Below are 19,276 nucleotides of genomic sequence, written 5' to 3' on the forward strand. Positions count from 1 at the left end.
CGCGCTTGTTTTGGCGCCCAGCGCCCGGCGCGCTTTATAAAATCCAACACCCTTCCATTGCTTAGTGCCTTGCCACCGCTCTCTCCCCGAGCCTCGCCATCGCTCTCTCCCTGCTCTGTGCCTCGCCACTGCTCTCTCCCGGCTCTGAGCCATGCCACCACTCTCGCCCCGCTCTTTCTTGCCTCGCCGCCGTCGCGCCACCATGTCGTCGCGTCGCAGGAAACTTGGGGATACCGCGGCATCCGCACGCGCCCCTCCGGCGGCTTCTCCGCCGAGTTCCGGTACCACGGGATGCGCCTGGGCCTTGGCAATTTCGACACCGCCCAAAGGCCACCCGCGTGTACGACGCGGCGGCGTGGCGCCTCCGGTGGCCTCATAGAACATTGAACTTCCACAATGTGCTGACGCGGGAGTGGGTGTAGAAGCTCACGCCTCTGCCGCGGCTTATCATCGATGAGGATCATCACGACAACTGGAGGCGGGAGCATCGTCTCAGCATAGCCGAGATAGACGAGGAAGCCATGGCGCGGTGGCACCAACGCTTCCCGCAGGACATCATCAACGAGCACGAGTTCTATGTGCAGAGGGGGGCGGAGAGGGAGAAGAGGAGGGCAGAGCGAGCCACCTATCGCGAGGACAAGCGTACGCGAAAATCGGACGCTCAATTCAACACGAGTCTAGGAGCAGCGTCGCCCTGGGACTCCGACGTAAATCTATATCTTCATGCCTACATTGAAACGTCGGAGGAGGACATCACCGAGGAGGAGTCAGACGACGAGATGTAGTTGAACTATCTATTTTTTATCTATCTATGCTATATCTATGCTGAGAACTACCTATGTCTCTACTGTCTAGTCTCTACTCTCTTTCTCTACTTTTCTATGTCAAGACTCCAGGCCCGCAAAAACTGGCTATTCCGACGCTGTAAACGCTTTTTTAAAGGGCCACGCGTTGCGCTTATGTTGGAGATGCTCTAACATCGCAGACGAGTGCTTTAATGTTGCCCACAAGATGCGTGAGTATTACTAGTATATTTTTCTTGCCGTGTTGACATTTTAAACCACGAGTGCGAACATGCAGAGGAGCAATGAAGACCAAACACGGGATATTGGGAACATCTTCAAGGAGCATGGCAAGTTAAAGAGGAGCTACATCGAACCTGTAAAACGAGCTTTGGTAAGTAACACCCTTTCAATTACTTTCGTTTAGCCTCGTGTTCTTCGATGTGTATATGTTGTAGTTTTTGTTTCTCTTAGCCTCGTGTTCTTCGATGTGTATTGAGAAGAGTCTTAATCCTCCTAATGCTTTCATTTTTAGCTTGATGTAGGAATTGGGTATTCTCACCTTGTAGTCTGTTTTTATATTTTTCCTTTTGAATTCACTTCTCTGAGTCCTGTTTATCTGGCTTCTACTAAATGGATCTGGGTTGCTCTGAGTATTGATCTAAAAAAGAAGTAACTTCATGTCAGGATGCAGTTCCTGCGAGGAGGGAAGTATGGTCAACCTCGAGATCATATTTCCAAAATGAGGCTAGATTACACACAAGGTGACCATTCCCTAATGATGTTGGATTAGACACAAGGTGCAAATTCCTAGATGATGCTGGATTACACACAAGCCAAGTGGAGCCGTCAACTGTTCGTGTCCTCGTGGCTCTAGTAAAGGTTGAAAGAAAGCGTGCAGTAGCTATTGAGAATGTAGTCGAGTTCCTAAAGAAGCGAAAAGAGCAATCAGATGCTCTCTTCACCCAAGCCAAAGAAGAGATGGAAGAAGCCAGAAAGAAGCTAGCAGAGGCAGAGCAGGCTAGGCGTCTCCTGCATCTAAAACTGTTGTCAATACAAATTTTCCTTCATAATAGCTAGGTTCAAATGTTTATCCAGCCAGCATGCCTGTTGTGATGTCCGTGCATCTACTGATGTGGCACAAAATAAATTTTTTTGGGTCATTTAATAACAACAATTACTTTCCAAACAATAACAGACGAAGCATTGGACATGGTATAGTTCACGCGCAAGCCCAACATTCCAAGTTCAACTTCCACATCAAACTCATGTTCACAGATATCTGCATATTCATAGATAATGTCCACAACCATGATTCACTTCAAAGCCAAAAAAATGTGAGGAGAGTTATAAATAAAGAAAAACATATAGTTCCTACTACAAGTGCGAGCACAACAAGTCAAGACCATGAGTAATTAATTATAGGTTGGTCATTTTTTTACTAATCACGAATAACTTCTGGAAGAAGGTATAATTTCTAATGCCGGTCGTGGCTGGAGTCCACAATGTTTTGAGCCAAACTGGGCAACACACCGAGTGTCTATGCCAGCGACGTGATGGTCGTAGCATTCATGGGTTCAGAGCGGCGGCGGATCCTGTGGTCTCTTATTCCTCGGTATCGGCGGTGGCCACAAACTTGTTGGCTATCTCCACCAGTGTATCGCGGTACCTCCAATGTTTGCGTTGGCGCGGCCAACCACGATGCACTGGACGCCGTGGTCCCCCGGGTGCCGTTATGCAGCAGCTGACCACTCCTCTGCGAGCAGGCTTGGGCGTCGAGTTGATGCACCATGGGCCAGCTTGTAGCGGTGGCTTGCTCCTCCGTTTGCCCGCCTGGAGCCTCGCCCATGGTACTGATGGCCTCGAGCAGGAAGGGAGGTGGGGCAGCAAGTTGCCTGGCTTGTCCGGGCACCCAGCCGGCTTTTATGCCGGAGAACTCGTCTTCCTGCTCACCAGATGCTATGGAGAGTGCGGAGAAAATGGTGCAGGGAGGATATGGGGAGCAGCGGTGTGGTGCGGTTCTTGCCAGGCGTCCGGCCTCATTTCAATAGCGAGCGGACGAGAGGAGCCAACCTACGTTGTGTTCTAAAATGCCGACCGTCCAACAGAAGGACGTGTTGTCGGCACAGCGCGGATTCAATGGAGGCAGGTGGGGCAGTCTGAAGCCGGTTGCATGCGGCCAGGAGGCGTGTTCATCCTGGCGTGTAGCGAGTGGGGCCCTCTTGGCCGGCGCATGGTTCAATGCTTGTGCTATGAGAGGTCGTGTCCGTGTCCGAGCAATCACTCCCTCCAGTCGTTTTTGTTTGGGTATAACAATATAAGTTTTCCATTCATGTTTTACAAGTAAAATTCATGGACAAACTTTGACCCAAAATACGACGGGGACTAGTAAGCCAGGACGGAGGTAGTTCTTTCTTTTATCAAAGAAGGGCTTCCCCCTTCCAATTTTCATTACTGAAAATCGACATCGAAACCATATTATTTGCCCTAGAATCACCAGGTTCAACATCTCGCAACATAAACCCATACAACCATAAGACGAGGAGGTAGTAGTTATGAATTCCATTTTATCTCCATACCAATCCTTAAAAAAACTACTTAGTACTTATAACACGCCATTGAAAATTGGAACTCTCACCCCACTAAAAATGATATTTTAAACGTGGCTACTCAATCAGTGGCAACTGGAGAGCCACCGCCTCCAGGTCGTTCACCTGTGGTCCCGACCATCAACTCCTATGGATCAAATTATCACGCGAGCTGACTATTCCTACAAAGGTGCGCCCAACCACGTACCCGGTACCCGTGCATGCAGCAATCATGCACCTAGGGTGTTGGTGTACAAAAGTAGGGGCTTTTCTGTACCCTTTACTTGTGCACGGGCTGTCATGGCCACACCTGCGGCCATGCTTGGCGGGGCAGAGGAAGGGAAGGTGCAAGACTGCCAAGGCAGTACTCAAGCCAGAGGCGCGAGGAGAAAGGGGCAAGATGGACTTCCCCTGGCAAGGCCCTTATCGGGGCGGCCTACGTAGCCCCTGCATGAGCCTTGCCGGGGCGATTTGCCCCACACCAGCAAGACCGCCACCCTTGGACCTGAAAGTTCTGACACCATCGACAACATCAAGACCAAGACTCAGGGGCGCATGCGTGGGGGCATGCAGATCTTTGTGAGGACCCAAGGCCTGCAAGTCTAGATAAAACCAGAAGACAATGACTCCCAGCAAGATCCTTGTCGGGGACAAACGAAGACCCCCAGCAAGACTCTTGCCGCGGACATCTGCGGGGCCACGGCTAGGCCCGTGCCCACCAACGTTTCTCTGCGCCGTGGCCATTCCGATGTGGCAACCAGCCAGCCAACTAGGCAAACACATGTGTGGCAGCCTGCAGCTTCTATGCCAACTAGTCAAGCACGTGCGTGGTGGCATGCGGATCTTCGTGAAGACCCTGTCACCGCACCAGCACAGCAGCCAGCCAGCATGGCGTTGCATGCCTCATCAGCTTGGACGCGCGTCGAAGCAAGGCAAGGCGACGACGGACGGGACAAGCTCTGTTGCCATCCCCGATAAAGCAAGAGGGCACATAGGCAGCCCATTCAATGCGTTTGTCCTACGGTGTCAGGCGATAAACTTGTACAATGTAGATACTTTCACCTCTTGTGTGCCACTGTGGCGACAGCTTTGACATATAAAAGGAGGCCCGGGGCATACTGTGGAAGGATTGAGACTTTTTGGACTGGGCATGCACCACAGCTAGTTCAAGAGATCAAGAACACCAAATAAACATAGACAAGCAGGACTAGGGTTTTACGCATCATTTGCGGCCCAAACCTGGGTAAAAATCCCCTCGCGTTGATCTTTTAGACCTGCTCTGTGCGAAGTTCGATGCCCGCAAACCGTAAAAGGGATTCCCCGGGATCCCATAGGTGTTGTTTCCCCGACATCTTTGGCACGCTAGGTAGGGGGCGCTGAGGCTGTGAAAATCTGGTCTAAGAGTTAGTGCATCGACTTCTTCATCGCCATGGCTCCCAAGAAGAAGGCGATCACAGTGATCGGTTCGTCTGGAGCCGAACCGCGCGTCCCAACGCGGGCGGGCGATGGGGCGGCCGCGAATGATAGCGGAGGCGTGGCCCGCGAGCATAAATGACACTCTGGCCATCGGAGCCAGGCGAGCGGCGTCGTTCGTGCGCAAGACGATGAGCTGCATGCCGCTGGGTCCAGGGCGGGGCCGTGCAGCACACGAACGGCGCCGCAACCCCCAGGATGCCCCAGCCGGCGCCCATGCCGCGGTCTTCCCAGATCGCGTGTGATGAGCAACGCCGCGACAACGGTGCCCCTGGGCGCCACCGCAGGAAGAGCCCTTTGCGTCACTCTCAAGATGCACCGAGCTAGTATGCGCGCCCGGACGCTGGCGGAAACGGCAGGCAACCGCGAGACCGTGATAGAGCTCCTTCTAACATGGTTAGAAGTCAGAGCGCGTCACTGTCCACGCAGATTTCGCCGCCGCTGACAGTGGCAGAAGCGTTGGCAGGCGTGCAACTACTCCTCGACTTTCCTCCTGCCGCGGAGAAGCTCGACGAGTGGAGAGCCACCATTCGGAGCCATATCAACTTCGCTAATAAAGATGAACCGCGACCAACGGGACCCTTGTGCCGGCGCTTTGTCGAGCCGGTACACACCGGTGGTGGAAGGACCGGAGATGCTGAGAACATGGTGCACTCTCCTCCCCATGCCAGCAACAGCAGCCGCTGGCTCGTTGGACCGACGCCCGCAACAACGTTTCCACAGCGCCGTCTGACCCACGAGCCCGCTGTGACCAACGTCAAGTTCTTTGGGAGCGAGCTCGGGAAGACGCTCGGACGACCATCGAGCGGCGGAGGGAAGGGCGCCATCAGTCAGATAGGCGTGCGGGGCCCACTATGGACCGCCCAGCGTCGGGGGGTTCAGCTGACCTACCTTATGAGGTGGGTTGTCCAGCCTTTACCCGTGATTTGTGGCAGTTCTAGTGGCCCACCCACCACACATTCAAGCCTGAGGTCAGGGAAAAGTACAATGACAAGACTCACCCATCGGAGTTCCTCGGCATCTATACTATCATGATGCAAGCTACCAGGGCTTGTGACGACAAGGTGCTTGCCAACTACTTCCCGTTGGCACTTAAGCCCAATGTCATGTCATGGTTGATGCACCTTCCAGTGGATTCCATTTCTTCTTGGTCGGATCTATGCCAAGAGTTTGTTGGCGCCTTTACCGGAGGCCACCAAGCTCTTGGAGAGGCAAGTGATTTGCATTTCATCCCCCAGAAGGACGACGAAACCCTGCGTAAGTACATACAAAGGTTCAGTCATGTGCAGTACAACATCCCTGATGTTCATCCTGCCGCTATCATCAGTGCATTCCATCAGAATGTGCACAGTCGCAAGATGCATGAGGAGCTGGCGATGAACAAGGTTAAGGATGTAGCCGAGCTTTATGTTCTGGCTGATAGATGCGCTCGGGCTGAAGAAGGGAGGAAGTACCCCAGTGAAGATGCCGGCGCGGAAACCGACTCCACAGACGAAGACGTCGTCGCCCCGGTAAAGAAGGGCCAACGCCGCAATAGGAAGCGTAAGGGCAAGGCCAAGGTCGATGACCCCGGCGCCGCCAAGAAGGCCAAGGTCGATGACCCCGGCAAGGAAGTTGCCAGGTGCACCGCTTGCTGGGCCCTGGCGGCTGCCGACAAGCCGGGAGGCTCCGACAAGCAGTACTGCAAGATCCATCACACCAAGGGCTATGACCTCCAGAATTGCCTGCAGGTTGAGCTGCTTGCAAAGAAGTAGAAAGCTGAGTATGAGAGGCGCGATAAAGAGAAGCTCCATGATGGTGCTGAGGCGTCCGGCAAGAAGCATGGCGGTCGAGGAGGTCGCCGCGACAAAGATAATAACCAAGAGAGTCCCGCTCGGGGCCGCGACAAGAAGGAGGGAGATGATGATCATGATGAGGACGACGAGTGCAGCGAGCACGAGTTCCAGAAAGCTACAGAGGCCATGCGCGTCGACGGTGGCGCCTCATTGCACACCTCTCACCGCCAACTGAAGCAATGGGCGCATGAAGTCACTCCAGCGGAGCCATAGTTCGATGCCCAGAGGCCACTGAAGTGGTCTAGCAGGCCTATCATTTTTTACACAGAGGATCACCCTGATCGCACGACTGTGGTCGGGTATTTGCCGTTGTTGGTTTCACCAACAATACACAACCTCAAGGTGACAAAAGTGCTAGTTGACAGTGGGGACGGTCTGAACTTGATCTCGCCCGCCGTGATCAAGAGGCTGCAAATCCCTGATGGAGATCTCGAGGAGATGGGCACGTTTGAAGGGGTCAACCCTTGGAGGAGTCAGCCGAAGGGTAAGATCACATTGCCTGTTACATTTGGGGGCGAGCTGAACCATAGGACGGAGAAGATTGTTTTTGATGTTGCCAAGAACCCCTTGCCCTATAATGAGATCCTCGGCCACCCAGCGCTAGCCAAGTTCATGGCTGCATCACATTATGCCTACAACACGTTGAAGATGCCCGGGCGAATGAGCATCACCACTGTCCCCTCTGATAGGAAAGACGCACTCATCTACGCCGGCCAGCTTTACCGGGAGGCGAATGCAGCGGCTGCCGCCAAGGCACCTGTTCCCGCCGCTGAGACCCCGGGAGGGAAGAAAACCGGCAAGGCCTCTTCCGGCAAGACTTCTGACCCCAGCAAGGATTCCTGCATCCACTCCAAAAAACGTGCCTCTTTAGAGTGCCGCGTTTCCGTTGAGGATGTGCCAGAAAGCTCCGCCAGTGGGAGCAAGAGGTCCAAGGCAGCCTCACCAGAAACCAAGAAGGTGCCCGTCAATAGGATGGCACGGGTGGAGCTTTTACCATAAGCTCCACCCTTGACAGCAAATAGGAAAGCACGCTCATCGCCTTCCTGCGGGCGAATGTCGACTTGTTTCCATGGCAAGCATCCGGCATCCCCGGCGTTCCTAGGGAGGTGATTGAGCACCACCTTGCTGTCGGTCCCCTTACGCGGCCCGTCAAGCAGAAGATCAGAAAGCAAGCTTTGGAGAGATAAGAGTTCATCATCGAGGAGATCAGGAAGTTGGAAGCGGCAGGCTTGGTCAGAGGAGTGCTCCACCCCACGTGGTTGGCCAACCCAGTGGTAGTGCATAAGGCAAATGGGAAATGGAGGCTGTGTATCGACTATACAGATATCAATAAAGCTTGTCCAATGGATCCTTTCCCTCTACCATGCATTGACTAGATAGTGGAGTCCACTGCCGGGTGTGACCTGCTGTCATTCCTCGACGCCTACTCAGGATACCACCAGATCTTCATGATGAAGGAGGACAAGGAAAAGATTGCATTCATCACCACATGTGGTACGTACTGTTTTGTACGAATGCCTTTCGGGTTGAAAAGCACTGGTTCGACATTTTCCCGAGTAGTCCAAATTGGTTTTGAGCAACAGCTGCATAGAAATATGGAAGCATATATGGATGATATAGAGGTCAAAACTAAGGACAAGGCCACACTCGTGCAGGATCTGGAGGAAACATTTGCAAACCTGCGCAAGATCAACCTCAAGCTCAACCCAGAGAAGTGTGTGTTCGATGTCCCATCCGGCAAACTTCTTGGGTTCTTTGTGTCTCAATGCGGAATAGAAGCAAATCCCAACAAGATAAAAGCGATTGCGCAGACTGAGGCATCAAGACGACTCAAAGACGTCCGTAGGCTCGCCGGTTGCATTGCTGCTTTAAGTCGGTTCATCTCCAAATCTGCTAAGCGCACCCTCCCCTTTTTCAAAGTTTTGAAAAAGGCAGGTCCAATGAAATGGACTCCGGAGGCAGAGGCGGTGCTGCAAGATTTGAAGAGGTACCTCTCCTCCACGCCAATACTAGTCGCGCCTAAGCCGCAAGAGTCGTTGTTGCTATATCTAGCAGCGACGAATCAAGTGGTCAGTGCTGCGCTAGTGGCATAGAGAGAACTTGAGAAAGAAACAGTGGCAAGGCGGAACCCCCGGCATTCCCTGGAAGGGCCTGATGCCGGCAAGGCGGAGCCCCCGGCAAAGCCCGGTCCTGCAAGACAGAGTCTGCGCAAGTGGGCGAAGTCGAACAGAAGAAGAAGGTGGTGCAACACCCGGTTTATTTTGTTAGTTCCCTCTTGCAGGCGGCTAGATCAAGATATTCTGGTATGCAGAAGCTACTTTTCGGCCTCCTCGTGTCCTCGAGAAAGTTGCATCACTATTTCCAAGCGCATGAGATCACTGTCGTCACCCGCCTCCCTTTGCAACGAATCTTGAACAACCCAGATGCAATTGGGAGTATTGTGGAGTGGGCGTTGGAACTATCAAGCTTCAGCGTCAGGTTTGAAAGTACTTCAACAATCAAGAGCCGAGCCTTGGCAGAGTTCATACCAGAATGGACCTCAACGCCCGATGAAGAGATTCAAGAGACCACCCTTCCTGGCAAGGAGACAAGCCGTGATTGGATTATGTACTTTGATGGAGCTTTCTCGCTGCAAGGTGCTGGTGTCGGCGTGCTACTCGTTGCACCCACCAAAGAGCACCTCAAGTACATAGTCTAGATGCACTTTCCCCGGAAAAAATCAACGAACAACACGGCGGAGTACGAGGGATTGCTTTCTAGTCTCAAGATCACGGCAGGCCATGGAATCAGGAAACTCATCATTAGAGGTGATTTACAGCTCGTCGTCTGGCAATTTAACAAGGATTACTAGAGCCCGTTGATGGAGCCTATGTGGATGAAGTGAGGAAGTTGGAGGAGCATTTTGACGGTCTACAAGCAGAGCATGTTCCCCGAGCAGAGAACAGCATTGCCGACGACTTGTCAAAACACGTTGCCTTCAATTTGCCTGTGGAACCAGGTACCTTTGTGCTTCAATTAACCCAGCCATCCATTGAGCCATTAGCAGGATAGAACAAAAGAAGGAAGGCGGGCACCGGCAAGTACTTTCCCGCTGAGCTCCCAGGAACCGCCGGTAAGGACGTTGCTGGGTGCCCCAAGCTTGTCGGGGAGCAGCAACCTCCGGTAGGGCCCCAAGCCTGACCATAGAGGCAGCTGCCCCCACAACCGAAGATGAGCCTTTAGTCCTTGCCATCGAGCCCCAGGCTCCGGCATGGGCCCATTGCATCGTCCGTTTCCTCCAAATAGGGGAACTCCCTGAGGAACAGGAAGAGGTAGAGAAAGTAGCCCGTCGGTCCAGCATGTACCAATTTGTGGATGATGCCCTATACAGAAGGAGATCGAACAACGTGAAACTAAAGTGCATTCCTCGGGAGGATGGACTGGGCTGTTGGCAGAGATACATGGTGGCATGTGTGGCTCCCACATAGGGTCAAGAGCCCATGATGGCAAAGCGTTCCGGCAAGGTTTCTTCTGGCCCACCGCTCTCCAGGATGCAACTGCACTAGTAACCAAGTGTGAAGTGTGCCAGTTCCATTCAAAGAAGCTTCATTAGCCAGCCCAAGTCCTTCAAACAATCCCTCTTTCCTTGCCATTTTCGGTCTGGGGGCTCGACATACTGGGCCCCTTTCCCCGTGTTGTCGAGGGCTTTGAGTACTTATACGTCGCAATCGACAAGTTCACGAAGTGGCCGGAAGTGGAACCGGTGAGAAAGGTGACAGCACAATCAGCCGTCAAGTTCTTCAAAGGACTAGTCTGCCGTTTTGGTGTGCCGAATAGAGTCATCACTGACAATGGCACGCCGTTCATGAACCACACCTTCATGCAGTATATCCAAGACCTCGGTGGCAAGGTTTGTTTTGCTTCTGTTGCTCATCCCAGAAGTAATGTCCAGGCTGAGAGGGCGAATGCAGAAGTGCTGTGAGGCCTCAAGACTAGAACTTTTGACAGGCTACACAAGTGCGAAAGACACTGGATTGATGAGTTGCCAACGGTTCTTTGGTCAATCAGAACGACACCAAATCGAGCCACTAGCCAGACACCCTTTTCCCTGGTATATGGGGCAGAAACAGTTCTCCCTACGGATCTCATATACGGGTCACCTCGAGTGCTCGCTTATGATGAGCTTGAGCAAGAGTAGTTGCGCCAAGATGATGCAACGCTTCTTGTGGAAGATCGTCTTCAGGCTGCTGTGCGAGCCGCTCGCTACCAGCAAGCCTTGCGCCGCTACCATAGCCGTAAGGTTCACGCCCGAAGCCTTGAGGAAGGTGACCTTGTTCTTCGGCGAATCCAATCCGCCAAGAATTTCAAAAAAGTTGATGCCAAAGTGGGAAGGCCCTTATCGGGTAATACGAGTCACCAGGCCTGGTGCAGTCCGCCTGGAGACCGAAGATGGCATTCCGGTGAGCAATTCATGGAATATCAAACATCTTCGCAAGTTCTACCCCTAAGGCGCGGTCGCTGGGAGCCCCGGCAACCCCCCCTTTTAGTACTAGCCTTGCTGGCAAGGCATGTAACTCTATGTACAAAGCCAGGCGCAGACCCTGTGCATAGTCAGGGAAAGAAATCCCTTAGTATGTACAGTTTCCCGTTGATTTCCATGTTTATGTGTATACGTATATGCATGCTTGTCTAGGATATTGTACTACTTTTTGGTTCCAACAAATGTTAATGGACCGCCGAGGTTCCATGCTCCTATCCTCTCTTCGTTCCAGCCGCTGCAAGGACGCTCGATTCTGCCGAGGACATGGATCCGGCAAGAGATTGGGAAGACTGCCCAGCACGGCGATCCCCAACAAAGCAAACAGATAAAGTTCACCTCTTGCCCATTCCTGTTCATAACCTGTGACTTGTGCATTAGAAAACCTTGCCACTCTCTTTTAAACTTAGGTGCTCCCATCCTTGGCCCGAACGCTGCTTCGGTCAGAATGGTCGTAGTAGCCTTTGCTAAAAAGGAGATTGACGAGGGGCTTGACCCTTTGTCTGTAACCCGGCAGACGTGAGTCTCCGGAAGGCGCAGAGGGCACCGGCAAGATAGCTTGCTGGGAAGACTTGTTTATTTGCATTAAGGAGGCATTTCACCTCTACATGGACATATCCATGCATGGGTTCCCGGCAACGCTGGTCTTTTTCATTAACATGCTGATACAAGTACGAATGTTACAGGACACAGGCACGGGCTCATGAGATTATATTACATAGAAATTAAGATTTGGCAAGTGCCTACAGGCAAAAAGAAAGATAAGTGCCCCATGATCTCCGTTCTTTCCCCTTTCCTCCCAAGTGCGGCAGGTGAAGGCAAAGAAGGGGCGACAGGAACGCGCCGATGGAGAGCATGGTGAGGATGACCCTCGGCAAGGTGCATGGCCGAGGGAGGAGGGCGATGCAGATGATGGTGCTACCGCCGATGCTTAGCCGGAGTCGGAATCGTGTCCTCCCGCCCGCTACCCTCATCATCGCTGTCGCTGTCCTCCTCGTCACTGTCGCCCGAGGAGGAAGTTTTGTTGTCGGTGGAGCTCTCCGCGCAGCACCCAAGTGCCCGAAGACCTTGACGGAGAGCAAGCCGTTCTCCATTAATTTGAACTAGAGAACGTGCCCCTCCGAAAGGCTATGGGCGCGGGAAAGGTCTTCCACCCACGGCAGAGTTACATGACATGAGGGCGGGGAAGTCAACGTCGACCCGCATGCCACCGTTCCCACGGCCCCTCATGTGCAGCCTCAAGTCCTATGGTGGGTCAGGCTCAATTTCCCGAGCGAACGGGGTGGGGAGATGGAGGTGACCGCACACTGGCTTGCTGGCTTGTACAGCCTGATGAAGAACTCGTGGGGCTGGTCTCCGTCGTGGCCCTCCATTAGGGAGAGGAGCCGCTGGCCCCCATCCTCCTCTCCCCCGAGCGCCACGGCAGCCTCGGCCTCGCCCCCTCCCTCTTCCTCTCACAGCGGGCTCGACTGCCATGAGCTTCGGAGGAGGGGGACATGCTGTCGAGCAGAAGCCCTCGTCGCTGTCATTGGAGCATCGGCGCGCCCTCTCACCATGGTGAGTGGAAGAAAGGGACCAACAGGAAGGAAATGAATGTAGAAGGACGCTGTCCCTCTCCCCTTTTTATAGAGGGGTAGAGCCGGGGCTCGACGCCCTAACCTAAGGGCGGCCGCCCCACTCGACCAATCCGGCCGCCAGAGGCGCAGGGAATCAGGACCGACCCGCTACTCCAATCAGCAATGCCCAACTTCCTGCCTCGGCATTAAGGCTCGTGCCCTCCGTATCCGCCACCTACCCTCCCTGGGGCATGGGGGACACTTGGCAGGCAGGCCGGAATTAAGAACACAAGTGGGACGACTGTTTTCCACCCCGTGATCATGGGGCGCGGGCCCCATGAAGGCCACGACCGGAGTCCACTTTTTAAATGAGCCGCGCCCCTATGGCTTCCTCTTTTTTATGGGGAAGGTGTGGGCCACCTCTTTATTATTCACCACAGGGTGACGGAAGCGTGCTGCGACCGTTCCACGCACGACCCCCATGTCATGCACTCAATGCGGGTCGTGCGGAAGCGCAACTGGCGACTAAGGAGGTTAAAACTCTACCACGCGTACCTGCACACCGTTCTGGGCCTGGCCCAACAACGCTTCACGCTTATGTGTGGCCCAGGCGGGGGCTCCTGTCAGTGTACAAAAGTAGGTTCCTTTCTATACCCCTTTACTTGTGCACAGGTGGTCGTGGCCACACCTCCGGCCATGCTTGGCGGGGCAGAGGATTGGAAGGTGCAAGACTACCAAGGTAGTACTCAAGCCAGAGGCGTGAGGAGCAAAGGGGCAAGAAGGACTTCCCTCGGCAAGGCCCTTGCTGGGGCAGCCTGCGTAGCCCCGGCAAGAGCCTTGCCGGGGCGACTTGCCCCACACCAGCAAGACCGCCACCCTTGGGCCTAAGAGTTCTGACACCCTCGACAATGTCAAGACCAAGACTCGGGGGCGCATGCGTGGTGGCATGCAGATCTTTGTGAAGACCAAAGGCCTGCAAGTCTAGATAAAAACTAGAAGATGAAGACCCTCGGCAAGATCCTTGTCGGGGACAGATGAAGACCCCCGGCAAGACCCTTGTCAGGGACGGCCGCGAGACCCCCGGCAGGATCCTTGCCGGGGATGCCCGCGAGACCCCGGCAACACTCGTGCCGGGGGCATCTCCGGGGCCATGGCTAGGCCCGCGCCCACCAACGTTCCGCTGCCCCTCGGCCATTCCGATGCGGCAACCAGCCCGCCAACTAGGCAAACGCTTGCACGGCAGCTTGCAGCTTCTAGACCAACTAGTCAAGCACCTGCGTGGTGGCATGCAGATCTTCGTGAAGACCCGATCGCTGCACCAGCACAACAGCCAGCCAGCCAGCATGGCGTTGCATGCCTCGTCAGCTTGGATGCGCGTCGAAGCAAGGCGAGGCAGCGACAGACAGGACGAGCTCTGTTGCCGTCCCTGATAAAGCAAAAGGGCACGTAGGCAGCGCATTAAATGTGTTTATCCTATGGTGTCAGGCGATAAACTTGTACACTCTAGATACTTTCCACCTCCTGTGTGCCACTGTGGCGACCCCTTTGACATATAAAAGGAGTCCTGAGGCGTACTGTGGAAGGATTGGGACTTTTTGGATTAGGCATGCACCGTAGCTAGTTCAAGAGCTCAAGGACACCAAATAAACAAAGACAAGCAGGACTAGGGTTTTACGCATCGTTTGCGGCCCAAACCTGGGTAAAAATCCCCTTGCGTTGATCTTTTAGACCTGCTCTTTGCGCAGCTCCACGCCCCGCCAACCGTAGAAGGGATTCCCCGGGATCCCATAGGTGTTGTTTCCCCCGACATAGGGTTTTAGGGTTTATTTCTTAACGGTACTTTTACGTAACTCACATGTGTGCAAGACAGCGAGAGCCGACAGCGTGCGTGCGCCTGTTATCTTCGTATATGTACTCCACCGTTTGTCTGGTGTCCAAAACATTATACACTAGTAATAACTACTAGCAATGTGCCAATGCATTGCCACACGATGAAAGTAGATTAATACATATTCACCGATTTTATAGAAAAAAGAGTCTAGTTTTGAAATACGTATATCACTAAAAATATGTTGTTTCACTCAAAATATATTCCTTTCGTGGTTTTGATGAGATAAGGGAGGAATGTGGTTGGTTTCAAGATTCAGAAGTGGTATATCTCTAATTTCTATCTTACTAGCAAGATGCTTGTGCGTTGCACGGAACATAAAGATCTTGTGGGACAAAAGGATGAACGAGGGAAGGCCTTATATACAAATGTGGAGAGGAGTGCGCATAAATTGTCATAGTTTCCTATCTATCTGTTAGATATAGATCGGACGGCCTGTATTGCAGGATGGCAGGCACACCATCATCACCGACTATGCTTTTTATAAGAGTAGAGATAAAAAAAGAGTTGGTGATGATGGTGTGCCTACCATCCTGCAATATAGGCCGTCCGATTTATATCTGACAGATAGGAAGGAAACTATGGCAATTTTGCAAAAATATACCCGCACCCCTCTCCACATTTGCAAATAAGGCATTCCCTCATTCATCCTTTTCTCCCACAAGATAAACTACTCATACAAATGCATCTTGATGTTCCGTGCAAGGCATGGGCATCTTGCTAGTTGTTGCAAAAAGCCCATGCGTGTGTGTGTTGTGTGTGTGTGTGAGAGAGGGAGAGAGGAGGAGGACAGAGTGCATGTGTGACAAAGACACAAAGAGTGTGTGTGAGAGAGGTATCTGCTTAAAATGAGGCGATAGTGTGTGTGTGCACGATCGAGCGGGCGTGTCTCAAGAAGGGACAAAGAATCTACATAGATACAAGGAGCGCGAGAGAGACATGTACGCGATAGTGGAAGCGTGAGTGTGTGGGTGTATAAACCTATCCGGAGGCTATCGGTCAATGTTTGTGAGAGAAATACTAGTCGGGGTGCGAAAGCAAGAGTTTTGTGTGTGTGATAGAGAGATGATAGTCGGGAAGGGGAGTGGAAGCGGGAGTTGTGTGTGTGTGTGTGTGTGAGAGAGAGAGGGGGGGAGTTTGTCTGGTCAGTAAACAAATGAATAATGTCAGTTTTATAACTCGGATGGAGATGGAAAGGAGACCGCAACAGATGCTGTGTCTACGGGAGAGAGTAATTTTGAGTGGTATGAGTCATATCTAGAGAGATAAAGGGTGTGTGAGAGAACCCCTAGAGAGAAAGACAAAGTGAAAGCGAGAGAGATTGTGTGTGTGGCGGTGAAAAAGAAAGCTTAGGTACCTAGTGATACCAGAGAATGGTAGAGACATGAGAGATAATGAAAACCATGTAATGTATAATGATAGGGAGAGTGTGACACTTCTCAAGGGAGATGTCGAGAGACTATGTTTGCGAAAATAGGAGAAACATGAAGTGAGCGTGCGGGTGAGCTGGAGAAAAGAGAGTGATAGCTACATGAAGGAGCATGCGAGAGAGATGGGCGTGAAAGGAGTCAACATAAAAGGGATTCAAATATTTGAATTCGAGATTATGATACATGTAATTCATACTCGAACCAAAATTTATCTATCAAACATGCATACTCATATGAATTCACGCGCATCTATGTTATTCAATATGTAGATATTACTAATCCAAACATTTTAGTACAACATAATTTGGTTTAAAAAATTTAAATTCAACCTTATGATTTTGAGATCATTGTATTTGTAAATCATATTTTATATATATAAAGGAGCATAATTCTTTGTTGTGCTTTTGAAAGTATATGTAAGAAATGATGTATATAGAATTTTATTCCAATAAAAAATGGATCCTGCCCGTTAAAAATATAATACAAACTGGATTCGAATTGAGTTGGCATGGTAAACGTGCACTCTTGCTCTACAAAAATTTGAACAAAGCGGGGAAAGTCGCAGTAACCGCCCAAAACCAAAATCTGCGAGATGGAAATTACTGCCTATCCCTGACACGCAAAGCCTACCGACTCGATTTCTATAGGTTTCGATAGGGGTAGGTTTGTAATCTCACTCAAACGTGGCATAACCGCCTCTCACCTGGATTCATGCATGGTAGGCACCAAAACACAGTATCTCCTCGGACGAAATCGACTCCCTCCCCGATTCATACATGGTGGGCGCCAAGACAAACTCTCGTCGGCAAATATTTGGTGTATGCGAGATTACCGTCCTATCCCCAACAGACTAATACTGCTGTGATGTAGGCAATTTTAAACGGGGGCTAAGTTTGTAAATTTCCTCGCATTTGAGACAAGCACGCCCTGAAGACATGGTTCCCCCTTCCTCTCTCCCTCGATTTCCCCATTCGTACTCCGTGGGCGCGAAAACACCCTCTCGCCCAGCCTCCTCCGTCCGCCACCCCATCCACCGTCGTCCTCCTCCACCATGTCGGAGCTGATACCCCGATGTCATCATCCATTACAAGAGATCGACCTCTCTCATCCATGGCTTCGGACCGGGATCCTTGCATCCCGTTCTCTCGTTTCATACCCACCGTCGTCCACCTTGCTGTCGCTGGTCCTACGACCGTCTCATCCACCGCACCCCGCGGCCACCGTCTACCCTCCTAGATCTGCTTCCACGCCACCGATTGGCATCACTACCATAGCTTCGTCAAATTCTCAGTAGATGCATACATGGCGCCGCACCAGAGGCGGTACTCTTTCATATCTACTCAACTTATTTATCGCAGCAAGAAAATAGATCACCACTACTTTACTATGATTTCTTGTCCATCACTTACTTGTTAGTTGAAAGCAAACATTGGTTGCGAAGTTGCCTTTGTCCGGTTTGCACCTTCTGATCCGCCATGGCATGCTCAACACTATACACTAGTTAAATGACGGTAGACTAAATTTCAAAATTGGGTCAGTCGATTTTTGAGAGCTCGCCGGTGCGAAGGACGGGGCTCAGGTGGGGATGGTGGTTGTGGGGAGCGGTGGTTGGGCCTCGCCGAATGAAGAAAACTTGACATGGGTGGGGGGCGGGGGTGGGGGTGGGGGTGGCGGAGGAACACAGGCGGTGGGGGGAGGTTCAGGGAAGGGCGTGGGGGAGGGGGTCGGTGGTTCGGCCAGCGGCCCATGCGGTGTTCTTTATGGGAAGAATCAAAGACGAGGAAGAAGAAGGGTTAAGAGATGTAGGATCTTCATCCAACCACCTAAAATGGTCGACTGGCCCAAATGACAAAAGTCACGCGACTTGCCTGCAGATATGTGCTACCTCTTGAGCACTGCGTTGGTTTTCCCTTGAAGAGGAAAGGATGATGCAGCAAAGTAGCGTAAGTATTTCCTTCAGTTTGTGAGAACCAAGGTATCAATCCAGTAAGAGGCCACGCACAAGTCCCTCACACCGACACAAACAAATAAATCCTCGCAACCAACGCGATAAGGGGTCACTACTAGGGAAAAGCCTAGCAGCAGCGCGGGTTTTGGGCCTATTAGCAGCGCGGGGGGACGGTGCTACTAATAAGGCGCTACAGCTAACCTATAGCAGTAGCGCGGGCGCACCCGCGCTACTACTACGTCCGTTAGTAGTAGCATGGGTAAAAACCCGCGCTACTACTAACCCGCGGATTTTTTTTTCGAATTTTCAAATTTCTAAATTATTTTAACCTCTGATCTCTAATCACCCTCATCGCTGCTCAATTTAATCTCTAATCACCCCTCATCATTTCAAATCATCTAACTTCCCGGACGGTCACCCATCCTCTTACTACTCCAGCCTGAGCACGCTTAACTTTCAGGTTCTATTCTCCCTCGATTCCAAGTCTGCACTTGTTGTTTTCCTGACAATAGTAAGATGTCAATCCTATTAACCCTCGGGAGTTTAGCTTGAGCATGAAGTCACACATTTTGCTGTTTGAGTTTAAAACTATTGTTCTAAACCACAATAATTATTTAGTAACACTAATATTTCTTGAATAAGGAGTTTGACCACATTTTGACCATAGTTTGACCACAGTTTGACCAGATTTGACCAAAATTCCAAAAAACTGAAATAATTATTTAGTAACACTAATATTCTTAAATAATTATTTAGTAACACTAATACGTCTTGAATAAGTAGTTTGACCACAGTTTGACCAGATTTGACCAAAATTAAAAAAACTGAAATTTGAGCATAACTTTTTTTCCTTTTAGAATTTGAGGATTCTAAAAATCTGCAAACAGGCCGTAGGTGGTCTCCATCGTATGCGGATTTTCGTGCTGAACATTTTGATATACTATACGTTTTTTCTGACATCGTATGCAAAAGTTATAGCCGTTTTACATTTTCCCTACACTTTTTGCAAAACATGTCCAAATTTTAAGGTTTTAAATTTTCCTAACTAGTAGATGTAAGAACATAACTAAATCTCGAAGGGTTTTAATTTTTGAAACATTTTGATATATTATACGTTTTTTTCTAATATCGTATGCAAAAGTTATAGCCGTTTTACATTTTCCCTACACTTTTTGCAAAACATGTCCAAATTTAAGTTCTAAAATTTTCCTAACTAGTAGATGTAGTAACAGAACTTCATCTCGAAGGATTTCAATTTTT

This window comes from Triticum dicoccoides, chromosome 3A, assembly GCF_002162155.2.
Source record: "Triticum dicoccoides isolate Atlit2015 ecotype Zavitan chromosome 3A, WEW_v2.0, whole genome shotgun sequence".
Lineage (NCBI taxonomy): Eukaryota > Viridiplantae > Streptophyta > Magnoliopsida > Poales > Poaceae > Triticum > Triticum dicoccoides.